Source organism: Pleurodeles waltl, chromosome 2_1 (genome assembly GCF_031143425.1).
Source record: "Pleurodeles waltl isolate 20211129_DDA chromosome 2_1, aPleWal1.hap1.20221129, whole genome shotgun sequence".
In the NCBI taxonomy this organism is placed as follows: Eukaryota; Metazoa; Chordata; class Amphibia; order Caudata; family Salamandridae; genus Pleurodeles; species Pleurodeles waltl.
The window spans coordinates 134758565-134777463 of NC_090438.1; the positions used below are offsets into that span (position 1 = coordinate 134758565).

General features: G+C 50.6%; 1 protein-coding gene across 2 annotated transcripts in view; it reads left to right on the forward strand.

The window, feature by feature from the left end:
• LOC138262082 (probable global transcription activator SNF2L1) overlaps positions 1–18899 on the forward strand; it is a 1420807-nt gene that overhangs the window by 702816 nt on the left and 699092 nt on the right. The window lies entirely within an intron of this gene.

Here is an 18899-nt window from a genome sequence, read left to right on the forward strand (position 1 = left end):
ATGACTGGTGGATCCCTAATGTACTCACCAAAGAAGGTGTGCCATATCATCGTGGCCTGCTGTATGCTTCACAACCTGGCTTTGCGACGCCAGGTGCCTTTCCTGCAGGAGGATGGTCCAGATGGTGGTGTTGTGGAAGCCGTGGAGCCTGTGGATAGTGAAGAGGAGGAAGACTCAGAGGACGACACAGACAATAGGGATAGAGTGATACAACAGTATTTCCAGTGACACCCAGGTAAGATTCACCCACGCCATTTCCCAATTGCTTCTAGCCTCCTGCATCTGTACTTTCTGTAGTTCCCCACAGATGTTTTTCAGTAATTTTTGCCTTTCCCTTCCCTTCTCAGTGCTGTCTGACTCAGTACCTGACTTCTGCTTGGTTCGCCCATGAAATACAGCGTATTGACATTGGTATGTTGTCATGACTAATTGACAGAACAGAAATTGAACAGTGATATGTAATACATTTGTTAATAAGACAGCATGACTCAAAACAGATTATTGTGCAAAATGTGATTTATTTACAGTGCTAGATATTGGTACATGTGATTCTAAGGGTGATGGGTGGGGGTGGAGGAATATCCATGGCAGAGTCCAGTTCTCAGTCTCACAGGTGCATTGTTCTTTTGCCTGGGGAAGGATGGAGCATAGGCAGTTCATGGTTGGACAGGGTGGCAATGTGGGACAGTGGGAAGAGTTCAGGGGGTATGTCCTGCTGGCGGGGGTCTTGACATCCTACTCTGTCTTTTTCTTTGGTCTCAGGCTCCTCTTACGGGGTGGTTGTTCTTCAGCAGGAGGTGGGGTTCTGGGGGGCTGTCGAGGTGTTGGGACCTCCTGTCCACTAGCGCCGGCGGAGGTGGTAGGCTGTTCCTGGTCCGGCCTAGTGACAGGGGCCCTGTGTGGTGCACCATGGTCCCGCAACGCGTCCTCTATCCTGTGGAGGGCCAGGACGATGGTCCCCATTGCGGTCCCGATGATTCTCAGCTCCTCCCTGAACCCCATGTAGCGTTCTTCCTGCTGTGCCTGGACCTCAGTGAACCTGGCCAGTACCGTCGCCATCGTTTCTTGGGAGTGGGGGTAGGCTGCCATGATGGTGGTGAGGGCCTCTTGGAGAGTGGGTTCCCTGGGCCTCTCCTCCCCCCCCTGTCGCACAGCAGCCCTCCGAGCTGCCTGGTTTCCCCCGGCCTCTGTCCCCTGGCCGGTGTGCCCGCTCCCACTGCCCCCAGGTCCCTGTTGTTGTTGGGGTGTTGGGTTAGCCTGGGTGCCCTGTAGTGGCAGACACACCGCTGATTGAGCTGTCCTAGAGACAGAGGCATGGGCCCGCTGGGTGGGAGCTGTGCTGGTGTCGGCAGAGGGGGTCGGGTGTGGTGTGGCCTGTAGCTGCCTGAGGGGAACCGACTGCCCAGAGGTCCCCGATGGTCCGGGCTGGTCATCAGGTTCACTGTCGACAGAGCTGCTATCCTCAGTGTGGGCCTGTTCCGGTGGTGGGATGGACAGTTCTGGACCCTCCTGGCTGGTGTGTTGTCGTTCGGGTCCTGCATGGGGTAAGAGAGTTTGGTTATTGTTTCTGTGTGTGCAATAGCGTGCCCTTGTTCCCCAGTGCAGGCCTTCCCTTGAGGGAGGTGTTGTGAGGGTATTTAGTGGGGGGGAGGGGTTGGTGCAGTGGTCATGCATAGGTGATGGGTGCCCATGATTTGTGTTATCATGCAGGAGTTGGTGTTGGGATGGGTGGGTTGTGCTGGTGAGACATTGTCAGGGAGGATATGTGCTGGGGGGTTGGGGGTGAGGGTGGGGGTGTGGGTTGGCATGCTGGTGGGGTGGGGGGGATATAGTAGTTGGGATGGGACTTACCAGAGTCCATTCCTCCGGCTACTCCAGCGAGGCCCTGAGGATGCAGGATGTTCAAGACCTCTTGCTCCCACAATGTAAATTCGGGAGGGGTGGGTGGGGGTCCGCCGCCAGTCTTCTGGACCGCGATGTTGTGCCTGGAGACCATCGATCGGACCTTCCCCCGTAGGTCGTTCCATCTTTTGCGGATGTCCTCCCTATTCCTGGGATGCTGTCCCACCGCGTTGACCCTGTCCACGATCCGCTGCCATAGCTCCGCCTTCCTGGCTATACTGGTGTGCTGCACCTGCGAGCCGAAGAGCTGGGGTTCCACTCTTAGGATTTCCTCCACCATGACCCGGAGTTCTTGGTCCGAAAAGCGTGGGTGCCTTTGGGGTGCCATGGGGTGGAGTGGGTGAGGTGTGGGGTGGTGTATGTGATGAGGAGTATGTTGGTGTGTGGTCCTTTGTGCTACTATGTGGTGTGTGTGATGGTGTAGTGTGCCTCAGTGTGTCTTGCTAGGGATTGTCTGCTGTGTCTCTCTCTCCTTCTCTCAGTAATTCTGGTCGCAGGGGTTTGTGGGTGATGTGGGTGTGTGTTTTATAGTTGGTTGATTGTGTGGGAGTGGTGTGTGTATGTGTATCAGGTGTGTGTATTTCAAATTGTCCAATGTGGCAGTGTTTTGGTGATGTGTGTGTATTCTGACCGCGGCGGTGTGTAGCGCCAATGGAATACCGCGTTTGAATGACCGCCGTGTGGATTCGTGGGTCGTAATGGCATGGGCGTATTTCTGTTGGCGTGACGGTGGAGGTTTGGTCATCTCCAGTTTATCGCTGCCCGCCGATGTGGCGGGCTGCAGTGGAGGACGGATTTTTGGAGGTTTGGCCGTTGTGGGTCAGAATGACCGTGGCGGTTGACCGCGGCCACGGCGGTGTTATGGCGGTTTTATGACCGGCGGTAAGGGCATTTTACCGCCGAGGTCAGAATCACCCCCATAGTCTAATGTTTGTACATTAACCATTGTATCCCCAATAAACAATGCTGCTCTGGAACCTTTGGAGTTTTAAGTAGTGACTTAGCCCAGAACGCAGAGCAACCAAAGCGTCTCCTACCACATTTGTTATATCAAGTAACCTACCATTTGTGGGGTAACTGCCAGATGAAATGGTGCATTCATTGAGTTCCTGGCTTTAAGGGATTATTTTTCCATTGTTTCAGATTTGGACTCTATGGCTGGTGATAAGTCGCTGTTGATTGTTCAAGGTAGCCACAGTGGCTATGGATTATTTATGACCTAGCACTTGCAAGGGCGTAGGGAATTTTTGATTCCTTGGGTGCCCTGATCAATTACTTTGAGGTATCTTGTTTGCCATAATGTCTGTAGCCTCAAATTGTTGATCCAAGTCCCACACAGCCTCATGCTCAGTGAAAAAGTATGAACATTGGTTGCCAATTATTCTCAGTTTTGCTTAACTTCTTCACTTCCATAAAGGATGCTGCCCTGCAAATGTGTAATTGGGAAATATTATGACTTTGGCATTTTAAATGTTGTGCTGTCATGCTTTCTTTGCAGGCTGTAATAGTGTGTCCCTGTATCTTGGCCACTATGAGTCCCAAAGTTGCCCCGGAGACAGATATTTGGCTCGTACTATGTGTGCACACTGTGGGAAAGTGGCAACTTTCTAGCATAGTCACCCCCACTTTTTGCCTGATGTCAGTGTGTTTAGACTGTAGTTCACTGGAATCCAGCTAACCAGGGCCCCAGTGTCTGTGCTCTCTCCTCTAAATTTGGTTGTTGGTAAACCTTTTACACCCACATTTGGCATACTGATGCACCTATGTAAGTCCCTAGTATCTGGTAATTAAGTACCCAGGGCAGTGGTACACCAGGGGTTCCCTAATCAGCCGCAGCATCTATTGTGCCACCCATGGGAACCCATGCAAATTGTGTCTGCAGGCTTGCCATTGTAGCCTGCCTGAAATGGTGCATGCACCCTTTCACTCCTGATTAAAGGCTTGCCTTACATAGCGGTCACTGCACTTTGGCACCATAAGTGACCCCTCTGGTAGGCCTTTCAGCCCGAGGGCATGGTGCATGTCCCTAAGTGTGCTGGTACTTTTGCATGAGCAGAGCCCCCTACAAACCCTAGACTCCATTCCCCGGGCTTTGTAAGTGCGGGGAAGCCATCTAAAGGTATGTAGTGGACACTAGTCAACACAAGTTGTCCAACTACATAAGGGCTTCTCCGAACCTAGGTATATTTGGTATCAAACATGTTGGAATAATGCCACTACATCATTTTCAGTGCTAGTTGCATGGTCCCCTGTTCTCTGGGGGTTTGCCATAGGGGTCTGGCTGCCAGCCCAAGCTGCTGATGACCCCAGACACTGTTCTGCCCTCCTGCTGGTGAGCCTGGCTCAGGCAGAGGAAGGCAGAACCAATGATTTCCCGCAAGGGAGAGGTATGACCATGTCCCAATGTGTATTAGGTGGCTAATGGCTGAAGTGGGGTTGCCTCTGAGCACCACCAGACTGCTTTGAAGAGCACATTTGGTGGCCTCCCTGCATAGTCTGGTTTGCACCAGTTCAGTAACCCCCTGTTCCCGCTGTGGCATGAAACTGCACAGACAGGGGTATGACCCCTTTCCCTCACCGCCCATCCAGCTCCTTCCTAGGGAAGTGCACAGAGCTCTGCCAGTTGGCCAGTAGATCCTGCCAACTTAGGGACAAGGTAGGCAGAGGCCCCTGGGAGCTTCTGACTGGTTAGGCCAGATAGATGATGTCCCTGACCCCCTCTGATAGGTGGTTCACTTAAGAGCGTGACAAACCCCCTTTCAGGGTTACTTAAGGGCACCCCGAGGGTGGGTCCTCAGATTCGTCAAGCAAGACTCTACAAGGAACTCTCTGCAAGACATCTTCTGCTCCTGGTCTCTGGAACCGCTGCTGGTCTGCTTTGGAACTGAAACAAGTCTGTTTCTAGTGGGAAGGCTCCCATTGCAACATTGTATCTCTGGATCCTGCAAAAATTATGCAACATCCAAGGCTTTGAATCCTCCAAGATCACAAGGACTCTGTTTGCACTTGGAAGCACAAAGGAATATGTCTCGGAGTGAAGAAGTCACTCTCCTGCATCCGCAGGTACCTCAAGACAAGGTGGACTGGCTGGCGGGGTCTGCTTCTCCACGGACAATGATAGGCTCTGCATCCCAGGTGGTGGGTCTGTAACCTCCTCTGGGTCCTACTTGTCTTCTGACTAAGTTGGGAGACTGTGGGCCCCTGCTCCTGCCACTGTCCTGGAACCCCTGTGCATTGCAACTGTTGCTCTTGCCAATGCTTATTGACTCTTCCTCCAAGAGATCTTCAGGCGCCATGGAGCTCCAGCACTCTGCAACTCGAAGATCAACCCCTGTACTGCAACTCCTGCGACATGGGTCCTCTGTTTTGTTGTGCTGCTGAGGCCTCCTTGTGACTCCCTGTGTCCATCGCCTCTGGAACACTTGTGGGGGCTCCAGTGACTTCTGTTGGCCCTCCCCTGTCCTGAGGGCCAGCCGGAGTCCCCCTCACGGGTAGAATTCCCTGGACCTTGCTGGTCTACATGCATTTGCCAGTGCTTGGTGGTGGCCTCACTGGTCACTGACCCTCCTGCAGTCCGGCGACCATTGAGGTGCAGCTCGTAGGTGACTCCTGGTATCTTCTGCAGCTCCTGGACCCACAGTTGGACTTCTTCCTCCACCAACTTATAGGAACTTCACCTCTTTAAGGGTGGGCATTGCCACCTGGGCACCTTGAACGCTGCTAGACTCTGTCTCCTTCTTTTTCAGGTCCTTCATGTCTGTAATCCGTCCTCGGGTTCCACCGGCCTGGTCCATGGGTTGAACACCTGGGGCTGCCATTGACTTCAGTGAAAGTCCTTTCTGCCCTATGCATTTGAGTCCCCTGGTGTATGTCTTCTGGGTATCCTTGAGTGGGGGCACTCTCCAACCTTCCTCTTGTTTGTTGGTTTCCTCAGGGTACACTGGGAAGGGCCCTGAAACACACAAACTCCAACCACTACTTCCCTGAGTTAGTATATGAGACTACTGGGTAGTTAACCACTCTACGCCTGGTCGCTGGGGGCACTTACGGTACTTACGTCTGGTGTTTTCATCTACCCCTAGCTAGCTACTACATTTACCTTGAATTCACTATTTCGCATTCCACTTACTTAGTATACGGTTTGGCCCCCACATAAGGCCCTGTATATTTTATGCTATTTCTGCTTGTTATTTTGTGTATATATTGTATGTAGCTATCTCCAATGGGATATATTCCTGTGCTAGTCTAGTAGTTAGTGCTGTAATAAAGAATCCTTTATTTTTGCAACACTGTGTGCTTCTTTGTTTTGAGTGAGGTACTGTCTGACTACTGTAGTATTGCAAGTGCTTATATTCCTCCTGGATAAGATTTATCTGCTCGTCTCAACAAGAGAGCTTTTCCTATCTGGACACCTATTCACTATCACTGAGGGTTGTCTAGACTCAGTATAGGATGCCACACCATAGCTGTACACCATAAACTGAGCCAGCCTCCTATACACACTCCCTCATGAAATGAGGAGGCAAACTTAGTGGTCAGACATCCTTATGGTGATGTTTTGATGTGTTGTGCTGTGCTGTGACCTTCAATACCATCTGCTAGGTCCACACATTATTACCCCACTCTCAGCCTTTCACCCTTCGAAGAACTAAACTTCCTGTTAGTTCCTGTTTTTTTTTTTTTTTTATTCCTGTATTTGCTTTTTAAGACATGTTGTTTGGGGGCAGTAACTCCGTGATAGTGTATAGTTTTTCATCAAGCTTCCTTTGGTTTTCCATCAAAATGCCTAAGACAATTCATTTTCAAGTGAAGCGTGTGTATCCAGAATTACAGTTAGAATCATATCCAATACACCCTGACTTGAAAGTTCGTTCACAGGTGATGATTCAGAGTTGTCTTGCCCTCACATAGTAGGTGCCCCTCGCCGTAGTAGGTTTTTCAAAATCCATTGCTTCCTGTTGCGTAGTTGTCCTAGTGTTTTCTTAACCTGGCCATCCAGTTAGCTAATGGCAGGGCTACACTGCTGCGTGGTTGACCACCCAGACAGGTGCACTGTTTCTGCAGAGGCCATGATTATCAGCTACCACCAAAGCCAAACTTCATGTGAGGATGGACTAGTTATTCCAAGCAGGATTGCTGATGCTGACAGTACTCCCAGACATTGATAGGTTCATCTCACTTAACTACACAGTGGCCGATATCTGCAGCCAGTGCAACACAAGACACTGTTAATGCATTCAGTAACATAATATGTATAAAAGGAAAGGAAAGATACACCTCTGTTTCTGGTATATGTTGCACTCTCACAGATCACACTTGCTCTTGCATCTGCTGCAAAAACTGTCAACTAACTTGTGTTTCTGCTCATTTGTGTTATGCTAGTCACCACATTGGCACAATTATTATCATTTATAGTCTTGTAGAGCATACAGCTACCCAAAAAGAGTTTCCTGGCACTGATCATGACACACAGCCAAGTTGTCAACGCAGAATATCGTCAAGCCTTTGGGAATAGCAAGCAGAGAGGTACAGTCCCTAAGAGATTTGGGGAGGAAATTCCATAGTTTTAGGCCCAGCTCTGCAAATGTACATCATCCCATCCTGGGCCAGGTGAAACCTGGGTACAGTAACGAGAGCAAGTTTGAAGGACCTCAAAGAGTGCGGCGGAGTATAAGGGGTCACAAGATCTTGGATATAATGAAGACCTATTTTGGCTTTGGCCTTAAACAAATAGCAAAGAGTCTTACACTGAACTCATTTAAGGACAGGGAGCTAATGTAACTCCAAGAGAAGGTGAGAAACTGAAGTCTGCTTAGGGAGCCAAAAGAGCAGCCTGGCAGCCATATTCTGAGCCATCTGCAAACATCTGATAGAAGCATAATCTATTCCCAAGTAAAGAATTTTACCATAAGCTAAATGTGATTGAATTAGGGCTTGAACAATCTTTGCTTTGTTTGCTGTGCAGCTTCTATGATTGCTAGGGAGATTAGCAGCCCTCTAGAGACAAGCACACTCTTATCTCACATCAGCAAGTATTCATCGTAGTTAGTTAGGACTCGTACAGTTATAAAATCTTTGCTCAGATTATCTGATAGAGACTTCCAGTTGCAGATTCCATACCTTAGAATTCCCCCCAGGTGTCAGACTGGATCCAGAGATCTTTCTTTGAGCAGTACCCTTGCGTGAAGTCAAGTGGCTTTGGTCGACTCTGTGTCCGGCGTTGGCGCTGTGGTCGCCGTGATGATGTTGTGGCCATATATAGGCACCACCTCAGCACGCTTACATCAGTTCTTTTCTTTCCAAACCAGCCTATGAGCAGATCTGGAGAAGAGCTACCCTCAGTCATTTTTTGACTGACTTTTTACATTTTGTAGAACTTTTTTGTCCACCTGGTGCATCAACATGTCGTCCCAGAAGAGAGGATTCAAGCTGTGTGACTCCTGTCACGGCATGATGTTGTTGACAGATGCGCAACCTCTTGTGCTTTTGGTGCCTGTAGCGCAAACAGGACCCGAAATTGTACTCTTGAGTGCCAGGCCATGAACCTGCAGGCTTTGAGGGAGAGGTCCCTTAAGCTCATGACGGATGGACGGACACTCTGCTCTGCGTCACTCCTGGTCTTACTCGAGAGGAAGGTCACGAGATTGCTCGTCCCACTCCAAATCGTCTCGCGACATTTGGGTTACAAGAAGAGGTCAAAGAAGAAGAAATATTCTTCGACTTCACCCTGTCGCTTAGACAATGCAACGTGGGAGGAGCGTTGTTGCTTTAGGCCTCCATTGTTGGAGCCTGCCTCTGGGTTGGAACCGCATCTCCCCAAGTTTTCCGGGAGCCACCCCTGCCCAACTAATGAAGCTTTATGAGACCATGCGCATCATCTTTGGGCAGTTGACCCTCTTGTGATGCCTTCGGTCCCAGTGGGGTCAGTGGGGGCCCCTTTGGGTTGCGTTGCCTTTGGCATTGGCTCCTGAGGGCACCCCAGTATCCGTTACCAGATCCGAGCCGACACCGGTCATGCCATTGCAACCTTTCCCACGCCGGTACAGAAGTCGATGCTCCTGACATCAGTCGGGCCCACGATCGACGTTGACCCCATAATGATTCCCGACTCCGAGCCAAAACAACGTCACCCAATGCTGATTCTGACTTCGACAGGGATCTCATTCCCCAGGTTGGATTCTGACCCTTATGCTTATGGGTATGGGTATGGTGAGAGTTTGGAATACCAGCTAGATGTAGGCTGAGATCAGGAGTTGGGTGAAACCAGTGGTCTTAGCATCTTCCCTGACTCTGGCATGCTTTCTCCCCCTACTGTGGCTACGGAGGAGGGAGCCTCATATTCAGTGGTGGTGAGAAGAGCGTCTGAGATCTTGGGCCTCGAGTTATCATCCGTGACTGTCAGGACTAACCTCCTGACTGAGGTGCTTCAGCCCGGTGCTTGTATGTCTGACCCCTTTTGCCCTTCAATGAGGCCTTCACTGATGTCCTGCTGGTGTTGTGGTCTAAATCCAGCACAGGGGCTCCTGTCAGCAGGACAGTCGCCTGCCACCATAATCCTGCGACTAACGGCCGTAAATTCCTGACCCAACATCCTACCCCTGAGAGTTTGGTCATCCAGGCTTTATCCTCTTCTGGCGCATTCCCTTCAGCACCCCTGGACAGGCAATCAAAAAGACTGGACCAACTTGGGCAGAAAATGTTCAGTCTGGCATTGTGGTCTGTTAACATTGCATGTCTTTTGATCCGCTACTCTCTTTCTTTATGAGATACGGTTGTGAAGGTGCTGCCACAGGTCCTGGAGGACGCCCAGGCCATTCTTTCCCAAGCTTTTGCTGACGGGAGGAATGTAGCCAAGTTCATGTTTCATTGTGGGCTGGACAGGACCCACTCACATCAGTTGCTTTGACGGTGGCCCTAAGGTGCCACGCTTGGTTGAGGACATCTGGATTTTTGGGGGATGTCCAGCAATCACTTATGGACCTGCCCTTCAATGGCACCCGTCTCTTGGGAGACAAAGCGGACTCAGCGCTTGAGCCTCTTAAAGGGTCCTGGGCAACCACTCGGTCCTTTGGCCTCACAGCATCACCTTGCCTCCTTCAGTCTACTATTCACCCCCTTTGTGGCTAAGGAAGGGGCTTGGGGCAACCAACTGCATCCATTTCCCTCTAGCCACTGTGCAGTACATGCTCCCCAGCCTCTGCATGGATGAGGCCTCGGGATCCAACGTTCCCATGGATCAGGGAGCCAGTGGTCGGCCCAGTCCATCCAAGAGCCCATCCCTCCCCCACCCCGCCTCCAAACCTTCCTAGTCCGTCGGTCCAGCACAGACCAGTTGGAGGCAGGATTCGCCATCACGTGCCCCACAGGGAATCCATCACGATGGACAGGTGGGTTTTGCAAATCGTCCTGAGGGGCTACTGCATCCCCTTTGTAACTACCCCTCTGGTTACGCCACCATCTTACAATCGGATGAAGGAGGATCACTTGGCACTTCTGCGTGAGGGAGTTATGGCTCTCTTGGCTGTGGGAGCCATAGAGAGGGTCCCTGTGCCAGAAGTAGGTCATGGTTGTTATTCCCGCTACTTTCTGATGCCCAAAAAGGACAAGGGCCTCCGCCCTATCCTAGACCTATAGTTCCTCAATCTCTTCCTAAGAAAGGAGAAGTTCAAAATGCTCCCTCTGGCTAAGATCCTATCTCCCCTGGACCCTGGAAACTGCATAGTATCGTTGGACTTGCAGGATGTCTACTTTCATATTCCTGGCCTGCCTGCTCACATAGGTTACTTGCCGCTCGTGGTAGGTCACCAACACGTTTAGTTAACTGTGCTCCCCTTTGATCTTACCATCGCCCCTCAGATGTTCACAAAAGTAATGGCGGTGGTCGCAGCTTATCTGTGCGGACTAGGGGTTTCAGTCTTCCCCTGCCTCGACGACTGGCTGTTGAAGGTGGCCTCGCCCTAGGCTGTCGACTCCCACCTCCAGACTACGACAGACCTCCTGCATTCTCTGGGTTTTACTGTAAATGTGCCAAAGTCACACCTGACTCCCTCTCAGATGCCCTCTTTCATTGGAGCTGTTCTGGACACAGTGCAGTTTCAGACCCGTCTTCTCGACCAGTGAGTCCAGGATATTCAAGCTATGATACCGATGTTTCAGCCACTGTCCTGGGTTTCGGTGAGAGTGACTCTGAGGCTGCTGGGCCTCATGGCCTCCTGCATCCTGCTGGTCACACGTGCCAGATGGCTTATGCGCTCTCTGCAGTGGGCCCTGAAGTTCCAGTACAGGCACAGCATTAGGGGAATCTCTCCAACATGGTCCAGATCTCGGAAGGACCGGCACAAGATCTTCAGTGGTGGCTTTCGAACCGCGATTGGGTCAAAGGCAGCCCCCTCTCCCTTCCCCAACCAGATCTAACAGTGATGACAGATGCGTCACTCCTGGGATGGGGCGGCCACCTGGGGAAGGCAGAGATCAGAGGCATCTTGTCTCCGGCAGAGTCCGGGCTCCAAATCAGCCTTCTGGAGCGCATGGTGATTAGGGTTACATTGAAAGCATTCCTTCCCTCTCTCAAGGGGAAAGTGGTGCAGGTGTTCACAGACAACACCACTGCCATGTGGTACTACAGCAAGCAGGGTGGAGTGGGGTCATAAACCCTTTGTCAAGAGCCTCTGCATCTCTGGACATGGCTGGAACGTCAGAGCATATCCCTGGTTGGCTCTCTGAACGCCAAAGCAGACTATCTCAGCCATCAATGCATGGTCGATCACAAATGGTGTCTCCATCTGTTCTCTTACAACAGTGGGGAGAGCCTTGGTTAAATCTGTTCATCTCTGCAGGGAACGGCAATGTCAGCAGTATTTTGCATTGGAGTTTCTAAGGTGGCACTAACTTGCCGATACTTTCATCTTGAGTGGAACTCAGGCCTCATATATACCTTTTTCCCGATACCACTTCTGACCAGAGTTCTCAAGAAGAATAAAAATGACCTGGCCCAAGTAGTGCTTGTGGCTTTCAACTGGCCACAAAGAGTATGGTTTCTCGCGCTTCTGAGCATGACTGTCGATCCTCCACTCAGATTGCCTCTTCGGGAGGGTCGTCTGTCGCAGCAGCAGGGTACGGTTCTCCACCTGAACCTGTCCATTCTCCGCCTTCTTGCATGGATATTGAGCGGTGGCAGTTAACAGCTTTCGACCTTCAGCCCGAAGTCTGTAATGTTATCTTGCCAGCCAGACGTCCCTCCACCAAAATGGTATATGCCTGTCGTTGGAATAAATTTGCGGTAGGTTGTACCAACAAGTCTATTGATGCCCTTTCTGCACCTCTGTCTGAGGTTCTTTTGTTTGTACTCTCTCTTGCCCAGCAGGGCTCTGCTTTGGGCACCCTTAAAGGTTACCTGTCTGCCATCTTTGCTTTCCTCAGACTACCTGACAAACCCTCGTTGGGAGGTTCCTCAAAGGTCTGACCCACATGTTTCCACCTACCCCGTTCAAAATGCCCCAGTGGGATTTGAACCTGGTTCTCACTTCCCTCATGTGTGCTCCTTTTGAGCCTCTTCATAATTGTCCTTTTCAGCTTCTCACTTTAAAAACAGCCTTCCTTTAGCCATCACCTCTGCATATAGAGTGAATGAGCTGCAAGCTCTTTCTTCAAAGCTACCCTTCATCTCTCTCCATCCTGACAAGGTGGTTTTTCATACCTGGTCCTCTTTCCTACCTAAAGTGGTCATGCCCTTTCATGTAGGCCGATCCATCACCTTGCCTACTTTTTAACGCACCCACACATCCCTCTAGTGAAGATTATGTGGGTGCGAAGAAAGGGCGAGCGGTGCATCAAAATGTGCTACACTTTGGCTAAGGAGCAATCATCTGAAGGTTTGCATGCTGATTCTACCAGAACAACTTCTGCAACCACTGCATTGGCATGCGGAGTTCCAGTCCTGGATATCTGCTAGGCAGCAACATGGGCGTTCCTGCACACGTTCACTAAACACAACTGCCTGTACAGTCAGATCCGCAGATATGGCGTCTTTGGCATTTCGGTCCTGCAGGACTTCTTACTATGATCTTGGTTTGCAGACCCTCCTCCAGGGATGGTATTGCTTGGGTATCTATTCTAAGGTAAGGAATCTGCAACTAGAAGTCTCTATCAGATGTACAAGTTACTTACCGTCAGTAACCAACTATCTGGTAGAGACATATTCTAGTTGCAAATTTCTTACATTAGAATAGAAATCCAGCCCATCCTCCCCGCTTTGCGAACTGATTTCTAGGGACAGGGACCTCTCCCTTTTTAGGGCCCTAGTTGTGGTGCACCATGATCAGTGTTCTTTATGGCTCCGTGCTTCCTGTGTGCAAAGTCATAAAAAGCCAGGGAGGCGTCTATATACGACTTCAACGTCATCACGATGACCAGGATGCCAACGGTGGACGTGGAGTCCACTGACACCACCTGACGGGGTGCAAGGGCACTGCTCGAAGAAAAATATTGAGATCCAGTTTGAGGCGGGGGAAATTCTAAGGTAAGGAATCTGCAACCAGAATATGTCGATACCAGACAATTCATTTCTGAAGGTAAGTAACTTGTTCTTCAGTACTTTTGCTTTTGTAGTAGTCTCAGTTTTCTATAACTCTAACTGAAGCTCACCACCAGGGGTGGGTGTGCCATCTTCCTGACTGCGGTGGTGGTAGACAACCGCAAGGTGCTATGCCTGCAGCGGCCAGTGCTCCTCGGGGTCAGCCTCTACTTTTTCATGCTGAGGCACCGGGCACAGAAGGATCTGACACGATTGCAGTGATAATCATGATAGGTTTCTCTCCTTCGCCGGGATACAAACGTTCCTTCTCTCCTCCGCCGGGATACAAACGGCAGCAGGCGAGGCTTGCTGCATCAGAGGGGGACACTCTTTGCACGTCCGGTAAGGATTTGCAAAATGTCAGAGCGGCTTGTACCCAGTTTCTCTGCAGTTGGGGCTACTTCTTTGGATACTAGTTCTCTTTTCCAGCGCAGTACCGCAGATAGGTGCTGTAGTCCTGTCAGTCACTTCTCCTGCGTCGGCGGTGCAAGTTAGTTGCATGCTTTGCTTTCTTGGGAGGGTGCTCCTAACTTTTGCCACCGGGACTAGCTAGCGGCATACGGGCAGTAGATGGGTTTCTCAGGTTCGGGGGAGGCCGTACCAGTTGGCATGTTGTCTCACAGCAGGCAGGCGGCTGCAGGGGCCTCACCGGGGACGCCAGTGTCCACACTGGGTGGCCGCCTTCTTGCTCTACACCAGTAGCTGTCATGCTGGCAGCGGGGGTGCCTTAGGCGGAGGCAGCACTTCCCTCATGAACAGCAGCAGAGTGGCTGCCAGCTCACACGCAAGGTTGGACCCACTCATCGTTCCCATGTAGTGTTAGAATCCTAGGTCCTCATTGTAGGAGGCTGGCCTGGCTTATAGTGGGTACCAATGGTACTTACACCTTGTGCCAGGTCACGTTATCCCTTATTAGTAGAGTGTAGTAGTGTTCTAGCATCTTAGGCTGATAGAGGTAGCTATAGCAGAGCAGCCAAGGCTGATCTAGGAGACATGCAAAGCTCACGCAATACCACTTATATCATATAGGTACTATATCATAAGAAAGACAATACTCATAGTTACTAAAAATAAAGGTACTTTATTTTAGTGACAATGTGCCAAAAATATCTCAGAGGATATACTCCCTTAGGAGGTAAGTAACATACACACAATTTACACAACAAACCAAATCAGGTAAGTAAAACAGTTAGAAAGTAGTGCAAACACTGTAGAATACAATAGGATGCAATAGGCCTGGGGCAACACAAACCATATACTAAGAAAGTGGAATGCGAACCACGAATGGACCCCTAGGCTAGTGTAGTGTGTAGAGAGTCGCAGGGAGTATAAGAGAACACTAAGGGTGTAAAAGATACCCCACCCCAAGACCCTGGAAAGTAGGAGTAAAGTACTATGATTTCCCCAGAAACAAACTTAAGCCCTGATAAAGGATTTTGCAAGGACCACATCAGACTGCCAAGCACTGAAGACGGATTCCTGGACCTGAAGACCTGCAAAGGAAGGGGACCAAGTCCAAGAGTCGCTAAAGTGTCCACGGGGGGCAGGAGCACACTAAATTCCGGATGAAGGTGCAAAATGGCTGCCTCCAGTTGGAAGAAGCTGCAGGTTTTGCAACAACGAAAAGAGGTAGAAAGTTCTTCTTTTTGCAGACGATGGCCCACGGCTTGCCGGAGGATACAGAGTTGTATCCTTGGCAAAATACAACAAACAAGCCTTGCTAGCTGCAAGAGTCGCGATTGGAGAAAAAGGGTGCTGCCCGGGCCCAGGAAGGACCAGGATGTTGCCACTTGGGAGAGGAGACAGAGGGTGGCCTCAGCAAAGTAGAGAGCCCTTGAGCAGGAAGGAAGCGCCTGCAGAAGTCCTTGAACACGGGTTCAAGAAGTCTGAACAAAGCGGTCGTCTCAACACTTCAAAGAGAGGTCCCAAGACACCGGAGGTCAACTCAGGGAGCTGAGCATTGCAGGACAGAGTGCTGTGGACCTAGGCTCAGCTGTGCATGCAGGATTTTTTGGAAATGTGCACAGAAGCCCTTGTAGCGGCAGATCATGCGGTGCACCTGATTACTGTCTGGAGAGGGAAGGCAAGGACTTACCTCCTCCAAATCTGGACAGTTGAACCACTGGACAGTCTGGGTCACTTGTGTTCACCACCTGTGTTCCAGGGGCCTCGCTCGTCAGGATGAGAGGGGACCCAGAGTACCGGTGAAGCTGAAGTTTGGTGCCTGCTGAAGCAGTGGGAAGATTCCGTCAACCCTCAGGAGATTTCTTCGTGGCGTCCAGTGCAGGGTGAAGGCAGGAAGCCCCCAGAGCATGCACCACCAGGAAACAGTCAAGAAAGCCGGCAGGATTAGGCGCTCCAATGTTGCTGGTAGTCTTCTGGCTACTTTGTTGCAGTTTTACAGGCGTCCTGGATCAGTCAGCGGTCGATCCTTGGCAGAAGTCAAAGAGAGAAGTGCAGAGGAGTCCTGCTGGATTCTTGAAGTCGTTATCTGAGGAAAAGCCCACTGGAGAGACCCTAAATAGCCCACAGAGGAGGATTGACCACCTAGTCAGGTAAGCACCTATCAGGAGTGGTCTCTGACGTCACCTGCTGGCACTGGCCACTCAGAGACCTCCAGAGTGCCGACACACTGGAGGAGCTCCGGGCACCAACCCTGGGGTGGTGATGGACAGGGGAGTGGTCACTCCCCTTTCCTTTGTCCAGTTTCGCACCAGAGCAGGGAGTGGGGGTTCCCTAAACCGGTGTAGACTGGCTTACGCAACCCATCAGCCCTCAGATTCCAACACCAGTGGATCCCTCCACATGTCGACTGTCTGACACAGGCCCAGGGCACTGCCACTGCCAGAGCTCAGCAACGACTCTGGTGAGCAGCAGGAAGGGCCAAGCACACCATCAGCACCAGACAGGCGCAGCCAGATTCCGGAGGGCAGGTGTCAGCCAACCACAGCACCACGCAGGATTGCAACGGAGTCCAGGGCACAACAGCATGAGGCAGGTGACGGTCCGTCCTTATTCAAGGTCCTTGAAGCTGCTATGTTGCAGCAGCAGCGTCTGCAAAATAAGCGGATCCTTAGTTTAGACCGAAACCTGCGCAAACACAACCGCAACATGATGGGCCTGCATCGCCAACTGGATGCAATCAATGGTAATATTGTACAGCTGTGTGAGGGACAGGTGCAGGCTTCACAGGATACCAGGGACCTCACAAGTGCTGTCCGTGACCTCTGCCAGGAGCTGCGCCATGAGAGGGTGAGCCGGCGCAGACAGGAGCGCAGATTCCGGACAATGTTTGCCAGCTACTGCCGGTCCTCTAACAGGATGGCAAATTCTACTGCATTGATCGCCCGTTGCGCAGTGGCTGCGCAAGTGGAGGCTGCACATAGCAGCAGGGACGTTGTCCAGGGACTTGTTTAGATCACAAATGTGATAGAACACATCATGGGACAAACATCAGCTACTCCAAGTGAGGTAGCACTGGGGGACACTGAGGACAGTTCCAGCCTCAGCAGTGTTGCCGTACCAGCAGCAGACACCAGATGGCGCAGTGCCAGGCACAACACTTCCACTGAAGGTGACAATAGAGGTGCCAGTGACGTAACTGGGCACCCGAGTGGTGTGCGTGGGAGAAACAAATTACTCTTGCTGCCATTAGACTGCTGTTGCCACTATGAGGAAATAGTGCATTACTCTGGTCATTAGTTGTTTTGCGTTTGTCACATCACCTGTTTCATTTATTACTCACTCATACATTACCTGACGTAAGGTAATAAATTTCTATCACTACAGGTACAGTTGTCAGTGGATTTGTGTCATTCATACTCACGTCTGAAATGGTTGTGTGTGATGTCGGCACGCCTCTGCATTCCCTCTGCTGCGCTGGTCCTGTCTGCTGGCTGTAGAGGTGGTATGGGATCGTCATCCTCATCTGATTCAGTGTCACTGATTTCTACAGGTATGCCCCTGGTTGTAGCTATATTGTGCACGATTGCACAAGTAGCCCCTATTCTACATGCTGTCTCTGGACTGTACTGTAGTGCCCCTCCACTTCTCTGGAGGCACCGGAAGCGACTCTTCAGCAGTCCAAATGTGCGCTCCACCACGTTGCGGGTTGCTCTGTGTGCTGAATTGTATCTCCGTTCTGCAGGTGTTGTAGGATTGAGGTAGGGCGTCATCATGTAGGTGCGCACTGCGTAGGCACTGTCTCCTGGAAGGAACAGAGGGTATAATGAGTAAGTGAGCCATCTGACGTCACAACGGCATCAATGCGCCAGTGTACAGAGGGACAATACCTAGTAGATATCCTTCTCCAAACTCCCCAGCTAGCAGTCTTGTGTGAATGCCGCTGTGGCGAAAGATGTACGAATCATGTGTGCTCCCTGGGTACTTGGCCACGAGATCAGTTATGATATAGGAGGCATTGCATATCACCTCAATATTCATGGAATGTTGGTATTTACGGTTTCGGTACACATACTCTGTGGCTGATGGTGGACATATTGCCACATGTGTGCCATCTATGGCACCTAGGACGTGGGGGAAATGTTCTATCTGGTAAAACTCTATTTTTGTCTGCTGTATTTACTGTGGGGCGTGGGGGAATCTGATGTACTGTTGTAGTTTGCTCAGCATGGCGTTGATGAAAGAAGTAAAAAATCTGGAGAGGGTACTCTGTGAGACCCCTCCAGCTGCTTCTCTGACCCCTTGATAGCTCCCTGAGGCAAGTAGGTGTAGGGAGTATAATACCTGCACATGGGTGGGTATGCTATGTCTCCTATGTGCTGCGCGCTGCAGTATGGGTTGTAGCTCAGCTATCAGGTCAAGTATCATGTCTGAGTTGAACCTATACCTCTCATATATTTCCTCCTCTGTCAGGTCAAAAAGTGTAATGCACACTCTGAAAATGCACTCCTGTCTCCTCCTCCTCCAAACCTGCATTGTTGGAAAGAGTCTGAGGCATTCTGGGCCTCTTTATATAGGTTGCACCTGGTTACCACCTGGTTTCAGTTCATGGTATTTTGCATGTGCAAAATGCCATTCTGCGAAAAATCGCAATTTGTGATTTTTGGATGCATCTCTTTGCAATTTGGATTTTGCGAATCGCGTTTTGCGCCTCGCAATTTCTTACTGGAAATACCGAATCGCAAAATGCGACTCGCAAAATCAGCTTGCAACACAAAAAATCGCGAAAATTGCGATTTCTTATTTTTGGTCTGCGAATGCCTTTCATGCATCGCAGACCACGTTTTGCACTCGCAAACGGCCGATTTTTGCGATTTGCACCGTTTGCGAGTGCAAAAACTTTTCATACATCTGGCCCAAAATTTTACGTAGTATGGAAATTCAAGTCTCTGTGTCTAAAACCACCACTGTCTGAACGTATCTGATAGTCAGAAGAACAGATTGGTATCTTCACTCGATTTAC